We start from the raw sequence: 16842 nt of genomic DNA on the forward strand, positions 1-16842 counted from the left end.
GACGGATGGACGGAGAGAGGGGGAGAGGATGATATAAGGAGGGAGTGAGGGGGAAGAGGGAAGAGGGTGATTACTCTGTGTTTCGCAACATTTACAAAACAAAACAATGGCCGCGTATCTGCTCCTTTCGTTGCAAATGTCACCGAAAGACGATAGTCGACTGGCGCCCCTGGAAAGTAAACGCATCCCTCCTCTTTCTCGCCCACCTCTCATGCTGTTACTTTCCCGCCTCGTTCCTCCCAAAATAACATGATGGAGGTTTGCTCAAGCCAATTTAAATTTACCGCGTTCCACTGCTCCAAGTCGGGTGCCTCGATGCCAGCGCTGCCGTACGGCGGAGACACTCGTGAATCGAAGCAACCTACTACAACGTTTATAGAACCACGTTGCCCTACTCCACGAGCGTTCCAAGCGGAACGTGGAACCCATCTAGTGAAACCTTTCGTTGCTGCTGCCGTTTGATTTTTTTTAAAATGCCGCCAGGTTGCGCAGTCAACAGCAGGCGACGGCTTTCTGCGGTTGATATAGTATTTTATTCGCTATCGTAAAAACCAAGCATTCGCTAATTGTTTAATAAAGTAACACTGAAAATATCACTAATGTATTGATTTTCGGCCTTATATTTGTGTAATGTATTGTTCTTGTTCAAGAATTTTGACAAGTATGAACAATAACACGGGACTTTGACGTTTAGATTTGCCAGTGAGTGTATAAGACTATTCCGCAGTTTCTGCTTCACTTTGGCCGGGTGGCTGAATCGAGTCAAAGACAGACAGACAGACAGACAGACCAAAATTTCTGCGCTTAAGTAAACCAAGAAAGACTATCGTCTTTAAAAAGGAAAGTTACCAGCAAAAACAGTAACCAAAGATTGGCAATGGCAGATATAGGTTGTGGTGCGTCTGAAATGACGTCCGCAGCCAGAATATTTGGAATCTCGTAAAAAATAAAGAAAGGGTGGAGAAAGCAACAGAACTCATATAATTCCTGCGCGGGCGTTTCATTACAAAACTGCAGAAACAATAATTTCCGACGCTTTAAGGGGAATTTCCGCTTAAGGCTAAAGAAAAGGAGGAACAAAACAAGCGAGAAGAAGCACGGTCGAAGAACCTAGTTCGTTTTAAACGGGAACGCTGTTGAGACGCAGCAATGATTGCTCCATTAACAGCGGCAATCAGCAGCTGAACACAAATGTGCAGGAATTAGGATGCAGTCGCTCTAGGGAGCACCCACAAAAGAAAAAAAAAAATTAGGAAACGAATCATTGCGAAATCACGACGGAAGCAAAAGAGAAGACATTTTCCAGTCAGAACAATCAAAATACGCAGGCATACGGTCTAAAGATAAGCTCTTACGCCGTGCGCTGCAACCTCATAGCTGTGCACATCAACGGTTGAAAGCCAGGATGCCGACGACTACCCAATATCAAAATAACTGTAAACAGCGTTCGATGGAGCTGCAAGCACGCAAGCTGTGATAGAGAGAGCGAAAAAAAATCAAGGCCTTAAACTAAACCAGAACTTTTTCCTAGTAAGAGTTGGTAGTGGTTAGTGTCGAAGCATTTAGGTTCGAAAGCGCTGACGTGTCGCGTCGGCTAGACGCATGCCAGACAAGCTTCGTGGAGTCGAGAAACTAAAGTGTTATCGCGTGTTCAACGGTTGCCGAGAGATGGGGGTGGGGGAATGATAGGGAGCAACGCTTCTGACAGCCAGCGCCTTAAAGCCAGCTTCCCCTCGGGACCCGAAACGCTTTACAAGCCAGGCTCGACGCGACGGTGATTTTGACGCGAGGACGGAGGGACGCGATCAGAAGAGCGAACACTCGAGTACCGCTCAGATTACGGTCCCGAAGTGCTTTTTGTTTGTTTGTTTGTCGGGGAGGCGCTCTCGTAATTTACGCTTTTACATTACATCGTCGCGACACTTCCGTCTAGGAACCGTATACGTTGTGGGAAGCGAAGGTGCAAGCGACGCGCCGTGCCCGCTCTCACGCTTTAGTGGAGGCAGTTCACGAAATTAAGCCGAAAAATGAACGAAGCGCGCAGCACGGAATCAAGTTTAGTGTCAGGTTGAGGAGTTAGAAACGAACTTGCGTTGACGCGGCAGCCTCAAACTGCGATTTGATAAGGCTTTGCACTCGGGGAAAATTAAATGATGGTCTAGTATCTTGTTTCTTTTCTTTTTCTTCAAAGCCCATTTTAGAGTGGTGCTGAACAAGCGTTGTGCCTTAGTTGTCATTAAGGCAGGGATGGCAAGGCTGCAAGGGGAGCTCAAAAAGCGTGCGGTGAAAGTAATCTGTGTCCGCGCTTCCGTTAGAGCCATATATAAGCCTCATATTTAAACTTGCGCGGCGGTTTTTCTGTTTGAAAGCACCGATTAATTGTCTGCCAGTGTTGCCTGGATTCAATCACTTCACAGCATATGTAGACAGAAAAAACCACCCTAACCTGTAAGGTGACAACGAATGCTGCCAAACTCGTGGCGGTGAAAAGAACTAAAATTTCTTTCTCACCAAATATGAACGCACACTTCGTAGTGCCAGTTGCTGACCAGTAAAGCCGCGGCAAAAAAAACGGCGTAGGTTTTTCTCATTTTCGTAGCGCCACCGCCTGAGAGATAACTATTAAGGCGCGCGAATGTTCGAACTCCTCAAACAGCGATTCGAATATTCTTGAAAGATTTCTTGCTCTAAACAGAGAAGGGCCAAGGGAGGACATGAAAGAAATAGGGTCCCCGTTCGTGCAACGCAAAAATTTAATAGTGAACCATTTCTTGCTACGCCGGTTTGCTGCATCAAATATCTTCCTTATTGGTTCGGTGAATGAACTGAACAGTGCGTATTCAAAACAACCCAAATTTTAGTCAGCGGTACATCATCAGGAGGTTTTCACATAATGCTACATTCAATAAAAAAACGCTTCTTGACATGCTGATGTTCATTGTAAGTACCACGCACACAGCCAGAACATTTTACTCTAGACATTCATAGATATTCTCCCAGCCTACCATTCGTATTCTGTTTGGTTGTTTCACTAGTAAGTTGGTACTCCATTCCGTAGCAAAGCTATTCTATCACATGAGGTGCAGTTTTAAAACATCCCGGTTCGCACGTACCTGCGTTGCGAAGCTGTCAAAAAATAAAGCTGACAATTAAAATTGAGAAAGTTAAAGCTTGGTGTGGGCCAGTCGGTGTATGACGCCTGACGGTAAATATGGCGCAAGAAAACAAGCGCGAAAGAAGAAACACGTACGACAACTCAGTGTACGACAACACGTACAGCAACTGACACTACGAAATAATTAAAAGCGTCCAACAAACAAGTGCGTTGTAGTGGATGAACTTTAATCTAGACACGATCAAGGACCTTCATTCGTGGAATGCATCGATATCGTAGGCTTAGTAACAGCTTAAATTACAACTCGTTTCTTTAACGCGCAGAAAATGAGTGAATGAATGAATGAATGAATGAATGAATGAATGAATCAGTCCGAACAAAGCGGAGTATTTGCGTAATGTTCGCTTTCCTCTTGTTTCTTTCCCCAACCAATTGGCGCGAAATAAACAGGCTGCTCCGTTTCGGTGACGCATTCGGAGGCGCCTTCCCTACTTGGCCGCGTTCTCCCCGGGAACACTTGAGAGCGACGCCAGAAGGATTCCGGTCGCCATCACTCACGGCCGCCTGACAAATTGCAATCCCCTGTTCTTTTTTTTCCCCATCATTATTCCCCGGACCGACGTCCGGACGTCTTTATCCCTCGTGTCTGAACAGCCGTGCCACGTCGCAGTCGCGCGCGCGCTCTAATCGCGGGCTTCACCCGTCGACACTCCGCCACCCTCCGCTCTCCCGGGAGAAAAATCCCCCCCGTCGGTCACTGGGGGGATAGCGCGAGATAAGAACCTCGCTCCGGTGGGAACACAATGCTATCGTCGCGCGCGCGGTGACGCCTCTATCCGCCCTCGCAAGCCGCGATAAGAGAGCCACCGGTTGAGGGTCTTTGGGGGCTTTCGCAAACAAAAGCCGCGGGGTTTGCGTCACAAGTGGGGGTGCTGTTACCGACGCACGTAGCCGCTCCTCCTTGGTCTCGACTGCGGTTAGGAGAAACAGCGCGAGGAATGAGCAAACCAGCTACCCAAAGAATAAAAAAAAAGGAGTTAAGAAAGGGAAACGAAGGGAACGCCAGCAGTCTAGAACGCAGAGGGGGGCGAAGGGGAAAATGTTCCGACTCCGTTTTCAAAGGAAGACGGGAATATTGAAATGTTCGGAAAGAAAGTTGAGAACGTACGTTTCGGATAAGGTCCGAAAGCACGTGGGAGCTTCGGATGCAAAAAAAAAAAAGAAAAGAAAAAGAAACGCTAACGGCGGTGCTGCTGAATTTTTGTGCACTTTTTGGCGTATGCAGTGAAAGCTCGGTAATTGGAACTTATAATTCGTATTTATGGATAATTCAAACTCTACGATTTGGTCCGGCCAAACGTCCATAGAAGCATAGATGTATATTGAAAAGCCCGTTAATTCGAACGCGAGGGGCCTCCGCCCGGATAATTCGAATGACCCGCCACCGCGCCGGCACCTTGGGGCAGGAGCCCGGCCTAAGAAATGGCCCCGCTGTCTACACACCAGGCTGCCGCTGCGTCACCTCCGAAGTTGAATCAGGTAGAAGCAGTCTAAAACATTGTCCCCGAAGAAGAAAGTGTATGACAGCTGCATCTTACCAGTACTCACGTACGGGGCAGAAACTTGGAGGCTCACTAAGAGGGTTCAGCTTAAACTGAGGACGACTCAGCGAGCAATGGAACGGAAGATGATAGGTGCAACATGAAGGGACAAGAAGAGGGCGTAGTGGGTCAGGGAACAAACGCATGTTAAGGGCATATTAGTAGAAATTAAGTAGAAGAAATGGACGTGGGCAGGACATGTAATGCGAAGGCAAGAAAACCGTTGGTCATTAAGGGTAGCAGAGTGGATCCCTAGGGAAGGCAAGTGTGGGAAAGGGCGGCAGAAAGTTAGATGGGCAGATGAGATCAAGAAGTTTGCGGTGATAAATTGGTCGCAGTTAGCACAGGACCGGGATAATTGGAGATTAATGGGAGAGGCCTTTGCCCTGCAGTGGGCGTAGATAGGCTGGTGGTGGTGGTGGTGGTGGTGGTGGTGATGATGACGATGATGATGATGAAGAATCTGAAACCTATATGGTTGATGTTTGGAAGAAATTTCTCTGGGGCTACGGCGATGTTGATTTGATTGATTGATTATGTGGTTTAACTCGCCGACGCCACACAGGTGATGAGGCCCGTAGTGAAGGGCTCCGGATTAATTTTGGCTACTTGGGGATCTTAACGTGCGTCGAAATCTCGAACGCACGGGCGTTTTCGCTTTTCGCCTCCATCAGGAAACTACGTCGATGTGGACACGAATTCAGCGTGTGCTGACAGATGGCATCACTTCTGAGATCAGCAGCCCGGAATCTGTCGCTGCCAGTGGTAATGGGAAGGTGGCCAACGAAGCACCAGTGTGGCCATCGCTCGGAAGAAGGGTCTGCCACCGTTTCTCATGGCTTGCGGAAGAACTCAGCAGCAAGGGTATTAATGTGCGGTTTTAATGGAGTCCATCCCATGTTGGCGTCAAGGGCGTCAAGGTGTCCGCCGATCACTGGAACGACTTCAGGTGAACAGTCGTCGAACATTTCAAGTCATTGGGAGATCCCTATCATCATCCTTGCGTCACAAAGGGACTTACGAGGTCGGAGGCAACATTACTGTACCGCATCCGAACGGGTTCAGCGAAGACCCCAGCATGGCTATTCAAGGTGGGCCTCGTGCGATCGCCTCTGTGTTCGTCATGTGCAGTGATAGGGGATGTACGCCACTATGTAATGTGTTGCGCAGAGCAAGATGTCGAGCGGACTGCAATGCTCCCAGCAATTCGAAAATTTCCAGCCTTACACAACACCCTGGACCACATCGTCTTCCCAAGGGGTCATTGGATGCTGTGCAGAGCCGTGTCGCGCCTTCTACTAAGCTTCCTGCAGGACGCGGAACTGGCGAACTCGTGGTGAAAGGACACTACCATTGGCTAATTAGGAGGAGCGTGGACGGAGCAATTGCCGGCATATCCAGCCAGGCTAAACCCGCCTGATCCCACACAACAAACCCCCCCCCCCTTCCCCCCATCACCAAGGAATTACCGGGTGGAACTTACCGCTCGTCTCTTCACTTTTGGAGGGCGCGAAAAGGAGGTTCGCTGGAACGAGAAGTGCTGGCTCTTGATTCCACGGATAAAAGGCAGACTTCAATCGTGGCCGTTTTCAATCATTCAGTTGCTAACATGCTGTATGCTCCACAATCGCATTGCCTGGCTTTCATACTTCAGTTTCGTTAGTTCGAACTGTGGTTATTTCGAATTGAGGTGGCGTCCCCTTGCAGTTCGAGTTAACGAGCTTTTAGTTTATATGGCCAAAGAAGGTGTAGTGGTTCTAGCGAGCGCAATGGCTACAGCTCATAAGCCCCGAATGGCGTAAACACAATTACAAAGCGAAAGAAACAGAGTGATTGTGCTAAGTCTGGAGCAGACAAGCTTTTGACGCTTGACTTTATTTTCGAAGCTAGGAACCACGCAACCTGCAGCTTTTTTTCGGCAACACGTTTTCCGATTTTTACGCGGGCATGCTTCCCCTTTCTTTCTTTGTGTGGTTCTAAGTCTGGCGAATAATTACTCACTTCAAAGAAATTAGGCAGAATGAGTGATCACACGATGCGCGGCGAAACTTGAAGCGGGCCTTAAGTATGAATAATTCATGGCACTCGCATTTAAGGAGCCACCTTCAATGAGCAGGCATACGGCGAAGACGCAGCGGACTTAGCTAGGCAACGTTCGCTTGGAAGCACGCTTCTGAAAACTGACTGCTGTCATGATGGGAGGGTGATCGATGTGAGCTAATTCTTGCAATATTATATTCCTTCTTGCATTTTTGCTGACAGCTAACTGTATACGGGGACGCTAAGGTATGCACATCACTACTTCGTGGGCGCTGTACTGCCGGGCACAAATTAGGAACTGGACACGGTTGTGTATTGAGCTATGAACCTATCAGAGTTGACAATTGAGATTGTTGGTGCGTAACTTTGTAAGAAAGCGGCAGCGCAACAGACGGGACGGAACGAAAAAATTGGGCCCATCTCCCCGCGAGGGGTACTCGAGTAAATGCGTCGCATAGGGGGTGGGTGTATTGCGTTAACGTTTAGTGTTTGGGGAGTTGGTGGTAGTGAATGCGTTGTATCAGCAGCTTCTTGACGTAGTTTGAATGAGCCAAGGACATAAGGCGCGTTCGTAGCCTCCCATTCTGTGTCGGCTTTGTGGCGCAGTGGGTAGAGCACCATGTACATTGCGTTCCGCCCGCAGGGTCGAGGGATCGAAACCAGGCGCCGGATAGTATTTTTTTTATATAGTGTAGGGGGAGGGGTACGGACTACGACTACGGACGTCAACGCGGGTGACATCGTGAGTTACTGAAATGCTCTGCATTTAATAAAGGTTCAGGAAAGCTTGCACTCACGGGCAACACTTGAATGACGAAGCTGTTGTAGGTGGTCATTGACGGACACAAAGTTGAGTTTTAGAATCGTTGTGGTGTCGCTGTTGGTGTCGGCGGCATGGCACCTCAATGACCTTATGTTGAGCAATGCCAGAGTGAGCTCGTGGTTTTGGTCGACGTTTTCGTACGCCACTCTGCGAGCGTGACTTATCGTCTCTAGCGGATGCTTTGCACGCCCAGGGCCTCTCGAAGCGCGGCCTCTTCCTCGGCCGTCTGAACTATCCGCAGCCCGGGCAATGTGGAGTCAATGACCACCTACAGCAGCTTCGACATTCAAGTCGCGGCTCTGCTACGGTACAGAGCACATGCGCACGATGACACGAGGACGAACGAACGAGGGGCGTACGCTATGACGCGTCTTTCTCGTTCCGAGCAAGTGTTGCCACAATACGGCGGACGCTGGAGTACTTTTTTTGTGTGACCCATATTGGCCGCCACAAACGTGCGCTGGAGGCACGCGACGAGCACTGGAGTTTCTTTTTTCGATAGATAGCATGGCACGTTAAAGATCTCCAGGTGGTCAAAATTAATCCGGAGTCTTCAAATACGGTGCGCCTCCTATCCCAGGTGTAGCTTCGGCGCGTTGAACCCCAAAGTTAATCAAATGGCCCATTAAATGAAAAAGGCGGCGTCTGGCGTATGGCGTCTGTAGCAGCAAAACTGCTCCTAATCATCGCTGAGCCCATACTTGAAGAGGTGTATTGAGCAACGCTTTACCGGGACGTTCCCGGTGAAGCGTTGAGGTTGAACGGCGTCAACAGGTATGCCCGCAGCTTGACGTGTAATACGTTGACGTTGCTTCGTACCTCGATATTCTTAACGTCCCCGTCATCGTCTTTGTTAATACTAACAAGGACGATGGAACATACCTGCAGAGGTGTACCCTCGAGCGCTTTCCGCGGTGATTTTCCGTCTCGTGAAATACCCAGCACTAACACAGGAGAGTCATTTTCTTATCAGTGGAGCCGTTGTAGGTGGAACCCATTTCGTCCGTCTGCTGAAGGTCATGCGTCACGCCGGGATAGGAGCAGATTCCCAGACTCGCCGGCGGCCTCACAGCCACCGGTTTCCGACTCACCAATAGAGGGCACAATGGTCTCGCAGAACGGAGGCCATTTAGGTACCTATAGGTGGAGAGCGTGGACACGCAGTGGCTAAAAAATACTATAAGGCTAACGATGAAATACGGAAAGAACAGTGGACAATACAAAACAGCCAAGGTAACCAAAAAAGAGGCAAGACAGATTGAAATGAATAAATGGAGAGAAAAAATGGAACCCGGAATGTCGTTAGCCATGTACAGGGCTGAGAAAGGAGAATGAAAAATTTCAACGATGATTACAAAGGCAGTGCTTTGCTTTTTGAGGCTAGAGCAGGTTGCTTGCGAACTAAGAGCCTTGTGGGGAAGTATACACAAAATGATGGTGTATGCGTGGTCTACGGACGAGAAACAAACTATGCGGCGGATGGAATGCGAGGGTATACATCCAAATCTAGAGGGAAATATTAGGTTTCCAGAAGCCCTAGCATTTAAGGGTAACACAGAGGGAGTTAACTTCAAGGCTGTCGAGCCGACGAAAAGAAGATTAGAATGCTGCTGGAGGAAAAGCAGAGAGAGGGATATTGCCCAGGACAGCTACCACCTGTAACAGAATAAATAAGTTTTCTGTGCCTGTCCTAAGAGCAGCGCTAGTATTAAACGAAGAGTGTAAAACGTAGGATGTAAAATGGCGCGTCGTCACCCCGCTACAAAGAAGATACCACTATTAATCATCATCATCATCATCACCACCAACAACAACAACGGGTTCATCTCCTTCCCGCTAAGGGAGAGAACCTTTCGCCACTGACGTTTGGCTGCCGCTTCTATTGCGGGGAACCGTAGAATTTGCGCGTCGACGGCGCTGCCGTTATCGGGCCAGCGTCCATTTACGTTTCAGCCGACAGACAGATCCGCTGTTTAAGCATATTTCACACTTGGTGGAACTGGGTTTATTTTTAGATGCAAAGCATCTCTTAGTAGACCCTCAGTCCTCCGGCATCCGCACCTCTCCTTCTCGTCCCCCTCTCCACTCCTCTCCTTCTCGTCCCCCTGCCGGCTCCGGAAGACACCGGCAACACTGTCGCTCCAGGAGCCCTAACCAGCTGTAATAACGCCGCTCTCCTCCTCGCCGCTCGGCTCGTCTCGTGCCGGCTCAGGAAGACACCGGCAACACTGTCGCTCCAGGAGCCATCTCATGATCGGGGCTATGTCCCTCCCTTGTTGTTGCACCGTCCACACCCCCACTGCGCATGCGCGTCTCTCCTCCATTCTCCTCTCCTCCAGCTGTATAAAAGAAGGTGCGCGCGCTGCGCGGCGTTCAGTCTGCTCCGAGACACCACCTGCGCCGGTTCTGCTCCGGTGTGGAACCTACAAGGAGGAACCCCCCTGCTTTGCATCACCACATAGTTCCCTTCGGGGAGAGGGCGTAATTTTCTTTTTTACTCGCACTGGTTGAAGTTCGTTTTATTTTACTAAATTTCAGCTCCAGTAGCCCTCTGCACAGGTCTGCACGACACTGCACTGATCTGCACCAGTTCAGGTAAAAAAAAAAGCCCATACGTGAGCTGCTTTTTTGCTGCACTGCTGCAAGCATTACATTAGATGTTCGTTTTTAATGAACTCTGCACTGGTGCACTCCGCACTGATGTGCCCGATACTGCTCTCATCTGCACGATGACATGTAAAATGTCTGTAGTGTTATATACCTACAAAGAAGCCCATACCACCTAATTTAGCGGTGTAATAGTCACCAGCGAATCAGTCCGCCCTCCGAGGCAGTACGTACAGTACTGATATGCAGTGTGAAGCATCTTCATGATCTGCGGCCGCTATCTTGGTTGTAGCTAAAGATGGTCCTTTACGCTAGAATGAACCCCGGGAAAACCCGTAAACTCCTCGTAGCGCGAAATTGAGGGTCCCGCTAAGAAGAGTTAATTCGGACATTGACGTTTTCGCATTCACAGCTTATAAAAATGTGCTTACGTGTCGTCAGTGTTTTTTTTTTTCTTTCTAGTCTCGAGCCTAAAGGGAAGGAATTGACAACACCCACAAAGCCGCTTAAATACCACAGGCAAGCATGTGTTGCGTTCTATAACTCGGGTACAACTTAAGAACGGCAACGGAAGTTGCCGCTGTGCCTCATCACCCCGAGCCGAACGTTGCTCCGTGCGGCGCAAGTAGTGCGTTACTGGGAATACTTTGAACATGACATGACCCGTCTTCGTGATTTTTTGGACTTAATATGCTTATAAACTACTGCAGCGGCAACAAACAAACTACGTGAGAAAAGGCAGATGGGGATCACGCATTCATAGCATCTCCTTTCAAAACGCGCGCGCCCGTTGACAGCCGGGTCCGTCGCTTAGGTGGAGTGATACCTTACATGAGCTATTGCCGTTCTTAACTTGTTCCCGAGTATAGTGAGCACGTAATACGCGTCGCCATGGAAACCACAAGAACGCGAGACCTAAGGGGTCCTAGCAGGGCCAAACTCATAAGAAGGACCCGAGCGTATCAGCGTTCCCATGATAACTTGGTAACTCTTGGGGTCAGAGCCCGAAGAAGCCTCTCAGCCGAACAGCTACCGCTAAATGTACGGAGTTCCTGAACTTATCAAAATTTCTGCGTCACTAGCATAGAGGGATCTCATTGGTGAAGGCATCAATTGATCCTCTTTCTAAGCGGAGCCGTATGTAACTTTTATCCTTGTAATTGTATACCATTGCAAATGGAGTAAAAATACTGCTGCCGGAGCTTGAAATCCGGTAATTCTACAGCATCACGAGCAAAAATAATGAGAAATCGAGGCATTCAGGAGGATACGGCGCTATCCAGAATTATAATCGGCGCGATTCGCCGCAATATCCTGGGAATTACGCGCAATTTTCAGCTCGCATGCGCGCGAGTCATCGGCAGTTTAGCTTCGGCACGACGTCCGATGCTAATAAGTGCCTAATTAAGGGACGCCATAACGACTCTATTAAAACGGAGCCCAGGGGAAACACATTTGGCGGCATTAGACTAGAGGCCACGTAAGAGGAGTTCGAAACAAATATAAAGACGAGGAATACACACGGGGCAAACACTAAAAAAACAAAAACAAAATAATCCCATGTGATCTGCATCAAGCAGGTTAAATTACCCCAGCAGAGGAGCGTTACGTTTTTCTTCTTTCGCGGGAAAGATCTTTCCGGATGGCCCTCTGCACAATCAGCGTCATCACAACTTGATTTGAAAATAATGATCATGACGGGGCGATATAAGGCACTGTTGGACACCGCGAAATTACGCTCGTGCGTAGTTGCCTAACGGCCGCTAAAAATTGCTGCGTGCGAAGGGTAAAAGGCCGCGAAGACTAGGCCTTTTACTGAACTCATTTGAGATTTGTGGCTCGCAGACTCATTACGCCAGCACCTTTACTTATAAAAAAAGAGAAAACTCACAAAGGGTGCGTAGAAATAGTATGAGTCGAACACACGGCAAGAACAATAACAAGGACGCTTACTTACGCATCAGTAAGGGATCTACCTTCATCAGATTAAAGTTTATCAGCTTATTCCGGCTAGACGACCTAATTTTCCCCTTGAGCAGCAAGCTGCGTTCCCACATGCAGTTTATAAATTGTAACCCTTTATGGGCCATCTGTTTGAGCCCGTGTTTGTGTGCTTCTTTCAGTTCCAATGGTTTTTCTTTCTCTTTCTCTTCTCGGTCAAAAAATATGTGCTGACAGATATTCTGTTGCTGACTTCTTTTTGTTGAACTGTATTGCACCCCCATTCCCCCAGATGTCCCCACTATCTGCTTTTCCTACCTGGGACTTTTGTGCACGTTGTCTAATTTTTTGTTTTTGTTTTCATTGCTCACGGAGGAGCACACACCAACTGCAAGCTGCCTTTATTGCCTGGACGTACCCCGCGACCCCTCTCTCCCATTTATTACCCTTTCACATGCATAGTATTTTTTTTAACTTCACGCCTCCACTGGTTCCCCTTACAGCCTTCTCACCCACTCCTCCAGCCTTTTTACTTCTCCGACTAAAGAAAAGCAAAAGACAGCGTTACCAACAGGTTACACCCCCTGGGTATCTTGTCAACATTAGCGAGTTTTCGCCAACATTAACGAGCTGACTGTTTTTCACGGTCCGCTCCGCTCCGATAGCAAGCGGGAGCGCCACTGTGCATGCGTGGCATGCTTGGCCGCGAACGGTATTTGCTCCGGTTGCTGCCGAGCGGGCCGCCAATACCGGAGCTGACCGTCGAAAACGGTCAGCTAAACCTCTCTATTGTCTCCCGCAGCAGATCCGAAGCAGTCTTCATCACCACACTCTAAGAAGACGAGGAGTGCTGGGCACTCTGTCTAGGAGTAAAAACTTTTGTCCCATATTTCACTCCCTTTGGCAGCATTGGGCGACTCTTCCGAGGAGTAGCGCGTGGCGGCCAAACGAGAGGCGAAACACTCCTCGTGGGATTTACTTGCTGCTGTCGAAGCGGAGTACTTGAACCCTGTGTGGGAATTGCTATGCCATGTACAAGGCAGCGTTCCGTCACTCCCTTTAGGCGTGAATAAGCTCTATTGGTTTCGGCGTCCCCGGATACTGCAGACGGGTACTACTACTCTCTCTTGTAAAGCATCTCCTTACGCCTCAAGAGCGTTCTGCTATTCCCCGCGAGACAGCGTGTTTTCGCTCCGCCTGCTGCTAGCCCCCCCCCCCCCCCCCCCCCATATCCACGATGGTACTATAGGCAGTTACAAGCAAACAAAACAGGACAAGCCATTTTGAAACATGGAAAAGAAGAAAAAACAAGGTCACACTTTATTTTTCAAAAAAATACCACAACAATCGGTTCATTCTGCAATTTCACACAAAAAGCAATTTATTTTGAATTAAAAATCACAGCATACAAACGGTTCTTACTCCACATGCACACAGGAGACGTAACGCCTATTGAGGATACATCCAAGAAAAATTCACAAATAAAAATGCAGAAAAGCAATTGATAACACTGAAATACAAACATTAAAATAAGACAATAAAAATGACATTAACACCCACAAATAAAAAGGTACTGGCATTAGCACGAAAACGTCAGTAGAAATACAGCAGTGGGAAAATAGTTAACAGTATTAACATAAAACAAAGTGGCCTTAGTACATCAGTGAGTGCTTCACATGGACTGGAAAGCCAGCTCTTATTTAGGACACATCAAAAACATTTACAAATAAATTTTGCGAAACAAAAATCTTGGGACTAAAACTATTCAGCGTGGATTACTATTAGCGCATTAGAAGGTGCAATCAACACAAAGATACAAAGCCACTGACACGGGAACTTTGCAACAGATATATGTTGGTGGGACAATAGGAAACCACCGGAAACATTCCCACTGGGTTTTTTAGGCGGGTGGTTCTCAAATGAGGATGCGCTATTAAGATTTAAATAAGGCATAACTTGCTATTAAAAACAAACACGTTCTAGCTGAATGCTTCATAATGTTGGTGGCGGCCTTCAGAACAGTACCGACCAGGGCACCGTGCTTGAGCCGAAGTAACGTCTACAGAAGCAAGAAGGTGCGCTTCCCCTTTGAAAACACAGACAGCAGCAATGGGAACTCATCCACGATGTCCAAGGATGTGAGCAGAAGTGTCTTGAATGCGACGGCCACTCCTGCTGACGCCTCGGGGATCTCGTTCTCTCTCAGGAAAAAAAAAAAAATCTTCGGGCAAGTACCGTTTTCCCGTGGTTCCTGCATAGGAAGAAAGAGGGGGACAGCAAAGATAAGTTCTACAATGAAAAAAAAAATTGACGAGTTTGACGACGTGATAGATTAGTTTTTGCGCCGAGAGAACGCATTCAACCCGTATTGGAATGCAATACTGCTTGGCGCAGTCATAAGTCTACATGCGAATGTGCGGTGACGTTGGATGCAGCCACGCTCATTGTGCCACTTGGCCAATGTCATGTCAGACAGCGCGCCCTACAGCTGTCTGCCAACGCAATGCGCCCCAAACCCATTAGTGCTTACGTGTCCGTAGCTTCTATTGTTTACCCCGCTTCTATTGTTTACCCCGCTATCGTTCCCGGTATAAAAACATTTAACAAAATATAAGTAAAGAGAACTCTTTTTGTAACGTTATAATCCCTGATTAATTTGCATAGGATTTTGCCCTCAGCCGACTGCAACGAACGTTCACAAGTACAGCGTGTAAAAGTTGCTAATGGGTCATATAGCTACTGTTTTCTTCATTCTCGAGTACGCTTCGTTGCATGCACGCTGCAGATCACAACACCTGATGAGAACCAATAGGCTCGTTATTGAACGATCAGAACGCTCGCACATTAAACCACACGCAGCGACAGCGACAACCGACGTGAAAAAAGTACCGTAATGGGTACAACAAACACTATGGGCGACAGCGACAAACGAAAAAAAAAAATAATGCATTGCTGCCAATGCCATTCGTCGTCGTTGCTGCCGCTCGCTCGTGGGCTGCTTCTGGCCGGTATAAGCCCGCGACGGCGACGGCCCGTCGCCTGCCGCAGTCGCCGCCGTCAGCGGCCTGTGTAAAAAATTTGTCTGTGTCGCCCACAATACCTGTTTGCCGTACCCAAAGTGAGTTTTCTCGCGTCGCTCATCGGCTTAGACGCATGTAGTTACCCCTTAACAGTCCCATCTCCGGCCATCCTGCCCTCAATCAAAACGCAAAAAACCTAAACCCTGTCAGGACAGCATTTCAGTCTGCTGCTGCACGCGCGGCGGTCTGACGGTCTGACTGCCACGCGCTAGACGCGCTCCTATCACTCAGCCTATTGGACGAAATTCTTTGGAGCCGCGCAGATCGCCACAGCTACTGCACGGCAGCCACTCTAACCCTAGCCGCCGAGCTAAGAGTACAAATCAAAACGCAAAAAACCTATCTGGACAGGATTTCACTCTGCTGCAGTACGCGCGGCGGTAACTAAAATCATTGTAATTTTAGTGACTGCCACGCGCTAGACGCGCTCCTATTACTCAGCCTATTGTACGAAATTCTTTGGAGCCGCGCAGGTAGCCACAGCTACTGCACGGCAGCCACACTAACCCTAGCCGCCGAGCTAAGAGTACAAATCAAAACGCAAAAAACCTGTCTGGACAGGATTTCAGTCTGCTGCAGTACGCGCGGCGGTAACTAAAATCATTGTAACTTTAGTGACTTCTACGCGCTAGACGCGCTCCTATCACTCAGCCTATTGTACGAAATTCTTTGGAGCCGCAGGTAGCCACAGCTACTGCACGGCAGCCACTCTAACCCTAGCCGCCGAGTTAAGAATACAGGGTAGCGCTGCGACTACTCGCGCGACCGTGCTTCTTACCTGCGAAAACATTCGGCTAGGATACCAAGACTTCACGAATCAAAGGGATTGAAACGGTACAAGACTCGACGCTATTTGCACACGGGTACAAAAGCCGCCCTTCAAATCTAAGCAACGGTCAAAATGAGTGACGAAAACATTAGGGTTAGCCGCTTCCGCGGACCGAAGCTAGAGAGCAACTCTCCTTCGCTAAATACACAAGATAAGAATACCAGGTTAACTAATGGCTTACCTCCACTTCCAGCCAGCATTTCTTCGTCCGGTAGATAAATCCATGGTCGTCATCCCAAGATCCCAAGCTTAAGGCGCGAAGCCTGCAAAGACAGCGACTGCACACCGGCTGGTCCGGCGGCTTGCGCGCGCATTGCTACACAGAGCATATAGTTCCGGTATCGGCCTCTGTGCCGCCGCAGCTGTGATGTCCGTCCGAAATAAAAACTAGTTCCACGCATACACGCACGCACGAACGAACTAATATACGGCTTGCTTACGTGTTCGTGATCTAACGCTGACGCACAGGCATGCAAGCAGTTAGCGAGCACGCGTCACACTGCGTTCAAGCAAGTATGACGATAAGGGCAGGTCAAACTTCCCATGTTGAGCAAGCCGTCTCCGAAGCTTCGGATAATTCTCGCGCCGAGAATGCTGGCGCCGAGAAGGCGAAAACGAAAACAGGCACCGGCAGCCTGCCGAGGGGCCAAGCCCGGAGCACGAAACACCTGAAACCGCCACCGTCGCAGCGAACGCGGCCGGATGTTTATACCAACGAGTGAGAGCTTTGGAGTCTTGCCTGGGGCGTGCCACGTGTGTGTGCTGTTCGCCGAGGAGAGTCGCCCCACGCCTGCGCACCGCGTGAG

General features: G+C 48.8%; 1 long non-coding RNA gene across 1 annotated transcript; it reads right to left on the reverse strand.

Annotated features, from left to right (window-relative positions):
* Nucleotides 1-13961: 13961 nt before the first annotated feature.
* Nucleotides 13962-16403, reverse strand: LOC144162051 (uncharacterized). The gene is made up of 2 exons (XR_013320588.1): nucleotides 16218-16403; nucleotides 13962-14378 (listed from the first exon to the last, which is right to left on the reverse strand). It is a non-coding gene; the product is annotated as an uncharacterized LOC144162051 (long non-coding RNA).
* Nucleotides 16404-16842: the final 439 nt, after the last annotated feature.

This window comes from Haemaphysalis longicornis, unplaced genomic scaffold (assembly GCF_048455015.1).
Source record: "Haemaphysalis longicornis isolate Haplotype H1 unplaced genomic scaffold, Haemaphysalis longicornis Haplotype H1 scaffold_12, whole genome shotgun sequence".
Taxonomy (NCBI): Eukaryota; Metazoa; Arthropoda; class Arachnida; order Ixodida; family Ixodidae; genus Haemaphysalis; species Haemaphysalis longicornis.